We start from the raw sequence: 14308 nt of genomic DNA, 5'->3' as shown, positions 1-14308 counted from the left end.
TTTGGTTTTCAGTTAGGCCTGTGATGCTGTCGCCCAAGAAAACGGCTCCAGCACCATTGACTCCATGTACCCCTCTACCCAATCGATGCTGCTCTGCAGATGCTGGTATGGAACTACTTCATGTTGCATGCACGATATATTTTGAGTTTCATTTAGTTTTATGTCAATGTACTTATAGCCACATCTGTGTTTATCTAGATTTCCAGAGATCTGTACATCAGCAGTTCTCGGACTTGCGGGAGTGTGAGGGAACTGACCCAGAGCACGCGGCCTGGGGAGTCTGGAGCCCAGGGAGAAGTGCTGGATGCACTGGACCCTGCCCAAACGGAGGAGGAGCTGCAGGTCTTTGAGGCCAGGTTGAAGGACCGGGAACATCAGAGGAAGATGGTGAGTGTCTGCAGGGCAGAACTTTGTCTTATTTTTGCAGGGAAGGGTACAGTAAATGACTGTCTTTATGTTTTGCAGACACAATACCTAGGTGCCATTGGTGGCAGAGACTTGGCTGACACAGTCCGGCGGGTGCTGTCAGCTGTTGCCACACATGCGGTGTGGAGCGCCTACAGTGTGCACGGGAAGAAGAGGAAGAAGCCACTGAAGAGTATGACACTCTTCAATGTTCTAACACGTAAGAAATGGTTCATATTTTTTATTTTTTTTAATACATCGTCTTTGTTCCATGACCGATGTGAATTGAAACCATTAGCTTTCTTGATAACTTAAAGGTGCAGTTATCGTCTCCATGCCGAAGGCTACGATGGCGGAGGTGGCCGCCCAGCTGCAGGAGACATTAAAACATGCCCCTGCTAAATGCAGAAGGGTAAGTGATGTCTTTTTTTTTGGTTTCTCCTACCCAGTGACACGGCATGGTTCCAATGATTGTGTACCACTTTCTTGTGCATGTATGTGCGTACAGATGTGAGAACATAAGAATGTAACTTTACCCGCGGTATTCTAACAGGCGCTTTATGGCATTCCGCACCACCGCTCGCCTGCCCATAGGGGCGCAGTAATACTACTCATTGACCCATTGCTGTAGCTCATCTCGCACATTAGATGAGCCTACCGTTCTCAAACTCCTTGTTCTCTGTCTGGTTGTAATTTAATTATTACGAACAAAGCCTATCTATTTATAGTTTCTATCTCTGTAACTGTCGCCGGGTCTATATCTGTTAACTGTCGGGACAAGTAGAAGTTTAATACAGTAGGCTAACTGAGTGTTCTCATATGGAACATGGCATCAGGACCAGTAAGATGGCTAACGGAGCTGACCAAAGATGTGTTTGAAATGGTTCACTCACTCCCTATTCCCTATGTAGTGCTACCATGGATGTATTGAGTGCGACTCATAGTGAACTACATGGGGAATGATTTAACAGTTTTGGGACACTACATGGAATGTCACTGCGTAAGATATTCATGACTCAAACGCAGACGCGCCGATCACTGATGGCAGCAGGTTGAAATATCAGGTAGTATTCAGGTTCCATGTTTAGTTGAATGATAAATCCCATATAAATGGTTGGAATTCTAATGATGTGCAAGTGTGATTTTGTCAACTTTAGTGCTGTCTGCAAATAGCAGGCTGTGAAGCTGCACGATAAGACCGTGATAGCAAGTTAGCTCACGACAGCAGCTTCATAATATTAACGGTAGCTGTCGGTGGCTAAAAAGCAGATAGCTAACTTTACAACGATGATTCCTGTAGCTATTTTGATTTTGATGCTATTAGTTCAACTTCTGTTTCTCGGGCAGGAACGGAGACGAACTCGCATTAGCAGCAAAGCAGCTAGAGGAATGATCTTAACATTAGCTAACTGCTTTAGCCACTGATAGCTACCGTCTTCTTCACTTCTCCTTCGGTAAAACATGACACCGTTGTATTGTGGTATTGTGGAGTGCTTAAGCAGAAGCAGGAAGAGAAACCCGTCATGGGACCTTAAATCAGAAAAAATATGGAATGGTAGTGAACGGCGTGAGAAGCTATTGTAAGCTAGACTGCAACGTAAACAACTGTACCAGTTAGCTTACAACTATGTGAACTCAAATCCTTGTTCTCTGTCTGGTTGTAATTTTAATTATAACGAACAAAGCCTATCTATCTATAGTATCTATCTCTGTAACTGTCGTCGGGTCTGTATCTGTTAACTCATATGGAACAAGGTATCGGGACAAGTAGAGGTTTAATACAGTAGGCTAACTAGCTAGCTAGCAGAGTGTTCTCATGGAACATGGCATCAGGATGAGTAAGCTAGCTAACGGGGCTGACTAGAGATGTGTTTGAAATGGTTCACTCGCTCCCTATTCCCTATGTAGTGTTAGCCATAGTGAACTACATAGGGAATAATTGCTTCAGATATTCATGGAATGTACACACCAGTTAGCTAGCAACTACGCGGACACAGGCTGATCTACTATACGGAATTGGACCGAGGAGTGTTCTCATATGGAACTAGGCTAACACAGTTGTTTCAAGACCAGTAGTAACGTTTGTGGTTTCATTTTTGTCCTTCGCTTGGCTATTCTTGTTGGGGTGAATTGATCAGCTGTTTCAAATCGCCGGACGAGATGCCCGCTTCTATGACTTGATCTACACAGCAAACAAGCATAACAGTGCGTCATGAAGACCGACGACTTGCTACATTAGGCTAACTCCTGGAATACCCCACTTAAGGTCTTTCATATTGAAATTATCTTGATGGTCTGGGGAGTTGCGAGACGTGTTAAGGGAGTGCATCAGTCGTGATCCTTGACAGTAGGCTACCAGCCTGCGCTGCGCTCAGCACAAAGTTGGATGAATGGATGGACTTACTTGAATCCTGGAAAATGTTTATTGCGCTCTAAAATCATGAAAGCATAAATGTAAAAATGCAGCAACAGAAGTAGTCTAGATGAGATGGTGGTTTAAATGAATGGCAACACATAAAAGGAAAACATAAATTGAGACTGGTGATAATGCTGATAATCTACAGTAGCTAGGGCCTACCTCTGGCTGAGTTTATGGTTACAACCATTCATCTCTTACACATGGGCCTATACAATACTTGCACAATCTACTTTGGACGTTAAATCCATCCATCTATCAATCAAACTAGCGAATTCTATCCAACACCTGTGGCCGGTCATGGCAAAGCACCCGCTAACGTAGGCTACCCCCCTCCCCCACGATCCAGGGCTAGGAAACCGGTCCATCCAGTTTATTTGAATATAAAATAATTTGTGGGGGGGGGGGGGGGGGTTACAATAGTCTTGTCCAGGTTCGCTGGCGAGTGGCGAGCTAGTCAGATGGAGCATGCATGTGTGGACATTGTAGGCCTGTTCTCTAAAACCTAAAGAATAAAAGTAGGCTACGTTCAACATTCATTGGAGTGGTCCAGTTGGATAGGCTAGTCTAATCTAAATAAATTGAGGACCTGTATTTTCAATGTTTGCTGGTAGTGAATGAATGCCACAGACAGACAGGGAGGAAATCTATTTGTTTCATTGTTTCATTGTTTGTGCTCTGTATGCACAAGATAGTTAATGTTCGTATATAATTGGCAGTAGGGCGGCGAAAAACCCTATCAAAGGCCAAGATTAGAAGGGATTTGAAGATGTAATTGGTCATTTTAAATGGGCCTACTTTATCTTTTGATGCCTATTTGAACGGACTGCATCGATCAATGCAATGACTTAACATGTTTTTCAGTTTTACCCTTTTCATCAATAAAACATCATTTTTACAACCATGTCTCATTGATTGGGAAAGCATTTAGAGCTGCCGGTCTATTAGCCTGCTTATTCGGACTCAGAGGATGGCATAACTGTTTATTGAGAAACAATTGATAGGCAGGCTGGGCTATATAAAGAAATACCACAATGCATGTAGTCTAGATATATTACATTATGGTTAGGCTATAGCCTACACTTTATGGTAGACTGCCCTCTCACTCGCTAAGCAGGCTACATTGTAGCTGTTTTGTTCATCGCAGAAGCCTATAGCCTAGGCTACACATTAAAAAAATGTATTCTTCTGTGGACACTGCGAGGTGCGCCGCCGGTGGCTGTTTGGATGCCAGAGCGCGCAGCTCTTCAGCCAACTGGAGGATGTCGCGTCTGGGGAGGCTCTGCGTCTCTCCACCAGTCCCCAGCGAGTCCAAGCTCCCCCAATGAATAATACTTATTTATAATAGCATACATAGCGCGAAACTGTGCATATAATAGGCTGTAGCCAGCGCGAAACTGCGCATTCCCTATAGCCGTTCATTGAACGGCTGGCGGCCGGTATAAATACATAAAAACATACATGATATTTTCTTATTTGAATGATCTTGAATATATATATATATTCAAGATCATTCAAATAACAAAATATTGTGTATATTGTGCATGTGAACGCACTCACTGTCAAACCTGCCGCTATGCACAAGATAGTTAATGTCCGGATATGATTGGCAATGAGTGATCTTTACTCATGACGACTATGTCAACTTTGTATGGATCCACAAGTCGATCAAGATTATTTTTTCTTTGTATCGTGCTTAAGCCATATAGCCTACTGCGCTCAGACTTGGCTACATTAGCTGGTGCCCCGTCTTCAAATTTACTTCCGGGGTTTACGAGTAGCCTACCAGTTGAATGCGTTCCAGAAACAAAACGCAAAACCCCCACGTTCACCACATCTTTACTAACAAATATATTTACAATACTGTTATTTTGCGCATTTGACATAACAGCCACCACGTCTTTACCCGACGTCAGTTACCGAGATAGATAGGCTACTGTAGGCCTAGATATAGGTGTTCGTAATAATTAAATTACATCCAGATGGAGAAAACATGTGTTTGAGAACAAGGTAATAATAACAATTAAACGTTATTTGTATAGCACCTTTCATACAGAAAAATTCAGCTCAAAGTGCTCTACAACAGAGCATTTAAATTAAAGAATGTGAAATTTAATGATGCTTCATTCGTAGACTATCGGAGAAAACCACTGAGCCCAGCCTGCTAAATCTACTCAAAGACGCCACCTGGCGGTGGTGCATCACTAAAACGAAATAACACCCGTCTGAAATCCCACGACATTTCCAACGGGATTTCCCTGCCAAATACCGCGAAGGTGAAATGCTGCAGCATGTGACATTTCTAACTTCCCACATCTGTATGTGCGTTGTGTATTTACAGCCATTCATTATGTCTTCAGGTATCTGCAGAAGTCCGTACAACGTACTTTGTTACGTTGCTGCAACGTGGTCTACACTTCCATTGGCTACATTTATAATTTGCATTACAAAAACAAATAAGCTCTTTGCACAAGCTCCACTACTTCCTGAAACTCTACAGGCATAGTTCTTTACCGTCCTATACTATTGGATAGCAATAGCGATGAATCCGCTGTGCAGCACACCTGATCAATCACTTCCATCCAATAGTATAGGACAGGAAAGAAATAGCCCTAAAAAATAAAAAATAGTCCAACTATCAGTGTGCAAATAGGCATAGACATTTCACAACAGAAACATGCATACCTGGATTGTACAGCACACGTGGATTGTACTGGACAGCCGGCAGAGGCCTTTCGATTCCGGCACCTGGCATACTGGCTTTGGCCCGCGTTGTGGGGACCGATGGCTGCCTGGGGCTTGGAATATCTAGTGGAATATGAGTAAATTAGCTCAGATTAGTCAATTTCAAAAGTAGTAATCTTTTGGGACTGTTGAATGCACTTTATTATATTACATTCGTCACTGGAGTCATAGCGCGTGTTGCGCCGTCTCTTTGCCATGATCCTGGCACCTTCATAATGATCTTTGTGCATAAAGTACCATAATCAATACATTTCAGCCATCCTTTTTCCTCAAAATAATGAATTGTGTTTTTTTCCCCATCAGTATTTTTTTAACAGCTTAAAATGCAAGCCTACCAGTTATGGACTTTGGGAAAACGCGTACTCTGGAGTGCCCAGTCAGGCTTTGGTTCCACACAGTTCTTTAAGTTCTATAATTAGGGTTATAAACACATAAGGACCCTATGGGAAAGTAGGCAGAGGGGAAGAGGCGAGTAAAACTGAACAATTCAACAAGTAATTACAGCCAATAAGTAATTAGTGACACGTCACTAGGGGGGGTTGGCAGCCAAGTAGCATTGATGTTTGATGATCTCGTCTGCCCAGGCAGATGCACAGATGGAAATGGCGGTCAATCATCAGTGTGGGAAACATGAAGCTAGTTTAGGCATTAGCCACTGCAGTGCACAGATTAAATGTAAAAGGCTTGTGAATCACGCGTTACTACTCGCAGTTTTAACAGGAACGCCTGTTTTTGACTCGTGAACTCAAACAATACACACCGATACTACAGATTGGCAAACAAAGCTGCCTCCATCTTTGTTTCGAGCTAACGTTATTGTCTATGGTACCGCGGTTACCTCGTGGGTGGCATTGTTCTCAGTCTCTCCGACTTTCCATATGGAAAATGGAAATGGAATGGAAAATATATAACGCATTATCTTGGCTTCGCCTTCACTGTTGCCTATGTAATAGTAGCCTAAGATTCGCGATGGCCTTAGAAAGCCTGACACGAGCGAACTCCCAATGTGAGTCTCAAATTCAGCAGTCAAACAAACAAACAATTTACATTTCCCGCAGTCCAGCGGCCATTTTAGAGTAACGTTAACTAACACAAACTACCAACTCAGACTGTTCGCTTATGTTTCTGCAAATGTTTGCGGTGAACACAAAGCCAGCAGTTACAGAAAAAAGGTTTGCAATAGTGTGTCGGAGTATTTGCAATATTGTCTAACATTAGCCAAGTCCGGGCCCTGAGTTAGCTAGCTAACACTAGGTAGCGTGCTAGCTAGCATTAGCTAACATTAATTAGCTATCATTAGGCTTCCAATTCCTGAACTTAGTTTAGCGTGCAGGTTATGAGTTACTTCTGTTTACTTAAGATATTACTCTACATTTCAACCAGACATTCCAGTGAAACCAGATAGTCAAAATAACGTACCTGATATGAAATGGGCACCGCAAACGCGGGCATTTCTGATGTCCTCAGTCCAGTCCGACGCTTAGGCTGAGAATTCGCCTCCGGTTCCTCTGAAAAGGCCGGTTTCCTCTTGGAATCGAATACAGTTTTAACCCACTAGAGCGCCGATTTGTACATCCGTAGACGCAACAGCCAGACATCTTGATGGCATATAAAATCTATTTGCACTAAAATACTGCTCTGGGTTAGGGTTCCTTTTTCTGAATCCGTCTGTCTCCCCCTGCTGCTGTTTCAAGAATGCGCGCGCATACTTCTGCCGACGGCTGTAAAAGGTCTATATGGAGGGAAAGTCATCTCATCGCCCCCTAGTGGTAGCGTTCCATAATGCCGAGAAAATGAATGGGATTTCTCATAGACACGTCTTTTGAAAAATGATATCTTGGTCAACACCGAAAAGTTAGTAGAATGCCTTAAACGGCAAATACTTTATTGATTCTGGTGATCATAGTTGATTTTCAATCACAATCCGAATTATGAAAATATTTTTCTTAAATTCCATTGACTTTGACTGGAATGGAGCAATTTCAAAAATTTGAAAGAAGGTGAAATACTGTTTGAAATTATCACGGTTAGTAGGTTATTACTGTAAAGACACTCACAAGTTTTTGTTTTGATAACTTCACCGAAATGGCTTCGTAGTAATTATTAGAAAGTCCGGTCTATGGAGTTTACATTGAAACTCCTCTCCAATAGGAACAAATCCGCTAGGGGCGCATGTTTTCACTTTCCCTCCATATAGGACTGTTATACAACATCACTGCCACGTTATTTAATGACGTTGTAGGCACCACCGTTTTCACTATTACAGCAACGTTGCCGTACAGTCTAAGGAGGGTAAGTTACGACCATGGATGGACGTTGTCACAACATCGCCTGATGGTAATGTTGCAACTTACCAAACTACAACTTATGTGCAACGTTGCTGCAACCCACTGTGTTAGTAGGGCTATAGCTTCCCCTGGACCAGTAAACTCTGTTCGGGCAAGTGCCTCATGCAGTTGTCTGATCGGACAAGTAAAAAATAGCCTATTCAGGGGTTTCATTTGTAGTCCCAGATCTGCCATTTTGAGGACCTACTGGTGTTTCAAATTAATTGATTGCATAGGATTCTGTGCAGTAGAGCCAATCAGACAAATTATACACTTGTGCAGGTCCTCAACATGGAAGGTTTGTGAAACCCATGAATAGCTTGTAGTATATTTTTATACTGTACCATACTATGCTATATCAATACATTTGTATTACTCTCATGTAGTAATCAATTTATTAAGAATAATGAATAAACTTCACTTTAGGTAGAACTGTGTTATTATAAGTAGTTTAACAGGTTAGTGACAGCATATGTTCTGTCCTAAAGTCAACATTCCTTTGTCCCTGAGTCAATAAAGATAACACCTCTGAAGAAGAAGTCAGTTAGCCTACAGTTGTAACATGATCCCAGGAAGGACCAAGCAGCCCCATTGTCTGAGGAAGGGGGGCAAGAGCTCAGCTGATGCAAAGACCAGTTGACACCTTGACCAGTCAGAACATCAGTTGACCGTTTGTGATCATGTTTATATCCCTTGTATGCAAATTTGTTTGTCATGTGATATTTGGCCTGAAGCCAGGACATATAAGCTGGCCGCCTCGTGAAAGAACTTTAGTATTGCCTTAGTTTTGGCCCTGTTAGGCATGCTCAATAAATTGATGATTCGACGATTTTGGCCTCCTTGAAGTTCTGTTTCACAAGAAGAAGATGCATCAGAAATATACAACAAGCTGAAGTGTGATAAATATGTTACGTTATCTAAAAAATACAATGTAGAAACACAACGTGGAGCTTACCCAGTAGCCTAGCCTATGTTTGAGTCGAAGCGGAGCCTCCATCTACGTAGCTTACGTGCTGCTGTCTGTCAGTCAGCAGGAATCATTTGTCAAGGAGACGGCCCACACCACAAGCACGAGTACCTACAACATGCGAGTACCTACAACATGCGAGTACCTACAACATGCGAGTACCTACAACATGCGAGTACCTACAACATGCGAGTACCTACAACATGCGAATCAGAGGCGCTGCCCTGACTGACTGATTTATTGAGCGACCGTCTTTTTGGCTGGCTGAACCGAAAGTTTAACGACGCTAGCTTGCGTTAATGTTCCTCCAGTCACCTAAAAAGTGCCAGTCAAAGCAACAGCAAATGCAACGAAATATCAGTTAAGCGTAGCTAGGGCTGCTCGATTAATCGGATTTTAATCTAGATTACGATTTGGGCAGTCAACGATCATTAAAACTAAATAATCGCCATAAAACGATTTTGCACAAATCAAGTGCACCCTACACTGCAGAGCTATACTGTGCTTGGCCCCTCCCCCACCCCCCAAAGCCCCAAAACAAACACTTCAAAGCGAGACGAGTTGTCAATCGAGGCGCACGCATGCTCCTCTCGAACAAAACACGACAAGAAGAAGATTATGGCAGCAGAAAGAGAGGTGGACAAGAGAGCTAAACGTCAGTGGTGTGGAAACACTATGGGTTCGCGGAGACAGATTTGGACCAAGTTGACACGGTGTGTAAAATTTGCTACACAGTCGTAGCTGCCCCTCAAAGTAGCCCTTCTCAGTGCATTCCGCTCGCTCATGCCAGACAACAGTTGCCGGTCCATTCACTTTGCCGTCAAAATAAATCGGTGTCGGCCTATTTAGGAGAGGCGCTCATATTTACAAGTGTCAGATAAACATGAAACGTCACTCACCTAAGCAAAAGGGTCTATTTTACCAAATGCTGGGTTTTGAAGCCTCGGCGCTACCATTAAATAACTTATTTAGACGCGTTCTGTCCTAGTGAAATTATTTTTCCGAGGTAGTCTTCTTCTGTGGTGGTGGCGGGGCTTTGAAGCTTCTTTATTTATCAGTTTTGGCACTTTTATTAATTTATTTTCAAGGTCAAGGTTCACTATTTGTCTCCCAAAGAACATTGTTAAAAAGAAAAGCCACTGTCAACATTTAATAAATTAATTGTTATCAAAGTCAATAATTTGATTTGTTAAGAAAATGTTAAAACTTTTGATTAAAAAAAAAAATTCAATGAATAATCGTGTTTAATAATCGTGATCTCAATCTCAATCAAAATAATCGTGATTATGATTTTTGCCATAATCGAGCAGCCCTAAGCGTAGCCTAATCTAGCCTATTATTTATGTAAGATATGTAAAAAAAGGCAAGATTGTGGTCACGCAAGCCGAGGGGGAGTGCATAGGGCGAGGGAAGAGGAGCTGGATTCGGAAAGGGATACTCTCTCCTTACTCTGTCCGCGCGCAGTGGGTTGTAGCCTTGCAGCACAAAGCAGCAGTGTTCACGTTACGGCACGACGAGCTCTAGAGTTCACAGATTGACTCATTGATGTTATGAGGTTCCGCAGCTTTTGGCATTGGGTTTAATTCCGAAATATTACAGAATAGGCGCTTTTGCTTTTGGAAATCCTCCGCCACCGTCTAGAGTAACCAACTGAGCAGCCCTCAGCCCTTTCACTTTCCTTCGCGAACGTCTTTGCAAACTTTTTTTTTTTTTTTAATTCCCGCTAGATTTGTGTTTGCAGCAAACATTTGCAGAAATAAGCGAATGGTCTGAAAGTAGTTTGGTGAGCTGGACAGACGGTTGGCACGCGCACTCAGCTTAGAGAGTAGCAGAGAGGACAGGGAGTAGCAGAGGGACAGAGAGAAACAGATCGCTACACACACACTCACACACTCACACTCACACACACAAAATGGGGGTATTGTGCCGTTTTTGACGGCAGGGTATCGCGGTACCTTTCTAGTATCGGTATACCGTGCAACACTAGGCTTAGCATGTCTGCAATAGGAGCAGGCTGTTAAAAATACTTGCTCTCTTTTTGTTGTGCAACTGGCCTTTCCAGATGCAAATATTAACCGCTTAGCCTCCTTGCATCCGACTAATACATCATCAATTTCAGGGTTCTTGTCTGGTTAAAAAGGTTAAATGAAATGAAATATAATTTCTAATTACCTCAGCTGACATTCTCTTCTCTGCTGCAGTAGCACCAAAGGTAGGACTCCCGTCACTAGGGGTTGCTGCTCCCTGATTGGCTGGAGACTCAGTGGAGCGACTATATTTTGGCATGCTGCCGTCGATCTGCTCCCTGTCTGGCTCATTCTCGGCCTCCGATTGGTTGAATCGATCTCTTTCTTCTAATTCTGCAGGCCAATCCGGCAACAGCTCCTCCGCCCCCATGCCTCCTCTGACATCAGCCTCCCTGACATCATCTTCAGGAATCGGTTTGCCGTCCGAATACTCCAATGCCATCATCCTAGGGTCACCAAAATTGCGGGAGGCCATGTTTAATGAGGCCAGGTCCTTCAGGGCCTCCAGGTCCCCAATGGGCCTGCTGGGAAGCCTCCATGGGTTTGGGTCGGGCTCGCCCTGGACCAGAGACTGTAGGACCAGGGTCTGGGGAGGCCCTCGCTGGAGGACCAGGGTCTGGGGAGGCCCTCGCTGGAGGACCAGGGTCTGGGGAGGCCCTCGCTGGAGGACCAGGGTCTGGGGAGGCCCTCGCTGGAGGACCAGGGTCTGGGGAGGCCCTCGCTGGAGGACCAGGGTCTGGGGAGGCCCTCGCTGGAGGAAGGCCAGGTGGGACTCCGCCCCGGGCCTCTGTCTGGGCCGGCAGGCGTCCCTCCTCCGGCAGCTGAGGACGTAGCAGTGCTGCTGGATCAGCCAGGCCAGGTCACAGCCAGGCCGCTCACAGCAGGCCCCGATGCACTGGGATAAGGTCTCCACATGGTGAACCCGCAGGACCCTGCTCCAGCCTGGGGACACCACGGCCTCGGAGATGGTTGCCCCCTGCCAGCACCCAGACGCCACTACGCCTGAGGAAAACAGCACAGACAGATATTGTAGAAATACAAAAGAGGAACTGACACACTAAAAAACTGCAATGGTGCAGAAAGACAAATTCAATTTCTTAGATTTCAGTCCCAGTATGTGCTATGTGTGGCCTATCCACAGCCTTGATGAGGGTCAGGCACTAACCAGACGGCTGAATCATCACAGAACATAAAGTGATGAATTATTTAAACCCCACTTCACTCATACTTATATATAAGTTGTATATACTTGTATTATCAAACTCACAATGATGTCAGCTGGCATATAGAGGAAAAAGGCATCAGCTGCTATCACTGAATACAGTAAACACACACACACTCCAAAGATGTCCTGACCTTCTAGACACTGCAGGATCAGACAGAGGAGAGGGGGGGCTTTCCTCAACATGGCTCCCCAGACCGCTGCCTGGACAAAATGGATCCTTTCTAAACCTAAAAGAGAGAGAGAGAGAAGACATGAGATCTCTCCGCATTCACACTTATGACAGAAACATGAGTGAAACCAAATGACTCCACTGAGAAATACAGGAAAAACATGCTGTTTAGCTACTTATCATTCATGTAGGTAAAGGTAAGAATGATGTCCCACTTAATGCATTCATTTTAAGTGCATGATCCCCCAGAAGATCTAACACAAATATCAGATAATCATATATGACTATATATAGACTGACTTGTCTGTCAGAGGGGGTGACCTGTGGAACAGTCTACCCCCAACAATCAGGGAATGCCCCACTTATAGCACTTTCAAAAAACAGCTAAAAGCATGGCTAGTCTCAAACCAGACCTGTACACATCGTTAGTGTAGTATAGTATAGAGTATCTAGCCTATGGTATAGCTTAGTATAGTTAGTATAGTATATAGTATATATAGTATAGTAAAACTAATAGCGTGTATGGCAGGGCCTATAGGAGCCTTAGATATTGTACTAGGATTTTGAACATGGTACTATGTATACTGTATGTATTGTATTCTGCTGTGTACCATTCCACTATGTATATTCTCTCTGATGTGTTTATACCTGCCATGTCCTGACCTTTGTATCCACTAGGAACAGCCTTTCATTCCTGGCAGGGGGACTGAAATTAGCCTCTGGCTATAATTGGTTGGGTGCATTTACATTTCTATGTGCATTTTATGTTCCATGAATGTTCATCAATGTGCCTGTCCCTCTTAACAAATAAAATAAATGAAATGAAATATATGCAAAATCACTATGTTTCAGATTTGGTTTCTTCCAGCACATGTCCATGACGAGCCCCTGTGTGTATGTGACACACCTGGACGCCGTTTCAGGAGGCGGAGCAGAGAGGTCTCATGACTCAGGCTCCTCTCCAGGTGCACTTACTGCCCAAAAAACTCCCGTTCTCTTCCACATGCCTGAGCTCCATTGGCAATCACGCCATTCCCACCTCAGTATACCCTATAGGACACCTCTCAAGTGATCAATGCATTCTTGGTACTGTAGAATATTTGCTTCCTGCAATCCTGTTGACCCCCTGTTCGCCGTCACCATCTCCCCGGACTCAGCTCAGGCCCCCAGGGGACAGTCCTCCGGCGCCCTCCCTCCCTCGCCCCCCGGCTGCCTGTCTGCCCCACTGCATGAGCCCCGGTGTTCTCCTCCAGCCCTCCCTGCCCTGGGCTCCTCCCCTGGGCTCCTCCCCTGCCCTGGGCTCCTGGGCGCAGCTGCATGCGGCTTCGGACCACCTGGGCTTGCTACTGGACCACCTGGGCTTGCTACTGCATCACCTGGGCTTGTTACTGGACCACCTGGGCTTGCTACTGGACCACCTGGGCTTGCTACTGCATCACCTGGGCTTGCTACTGCATCACCTGGGCTTGCTACTGCATCACCTGGGCTTGCTACTGCATCACCTGGGCTTGCTACTGGACCACCTGGGCTTGCTACTGGACCACCTGGGCTTGCTACTGCATCACCTGGGCTTGCTACTAGATCACCTGGGCTTGCTACTGCATCACCTGGGCTTGCTACCAGATCACCTGGGCTTGCTACCAGATCACCTGGGCTTGCTACTGCATCACCTGGGCTTGCTACTGGACCACCTGGGCTTGCTACTGGACCACCTGGGCTTGCTACTGGATCACCTGGGCTTGCTACCAGATCACCTGGGCTTGCTACCGGACCACCTGGGCTTGCTACTGGACCACCTGGGCTTGCTACTGGACCACCTGGGCTTGCTACCGGACCACCTGGGCTTGCTACCGGATCACCTGGGCTTGCTACTGGACCACCTGGGCTTGCTACTGGACCACCTGGGCTTGCTACCGGACCACCTGGGCTTGCTACTGGACCACCTGGGCTTGCTACCAGATCACCTGGGCTTGCTACTGGACCACCTGGGCTTGCTACCGGAAGGTGTACCACCTAATCACCTTCGC

The sequence above is a fragment of the Borostomias antarcticus genome, assembly GCF_949987555.1.
Source record: "Borostomias antarcticus genome assembly, chromosome: 27".
Classification (NCBI taxonomy): Eukaryota; Metazoa; Chordata; class Actinopteri; order Stomiiformes; family Stomiidae; genus Borostomias; species Borostomias antarcticus.
The sequence above is the reverse complement of the archived record's forward strand: the minus strand, read 5'-3'. Positions refer to the sequence as shown.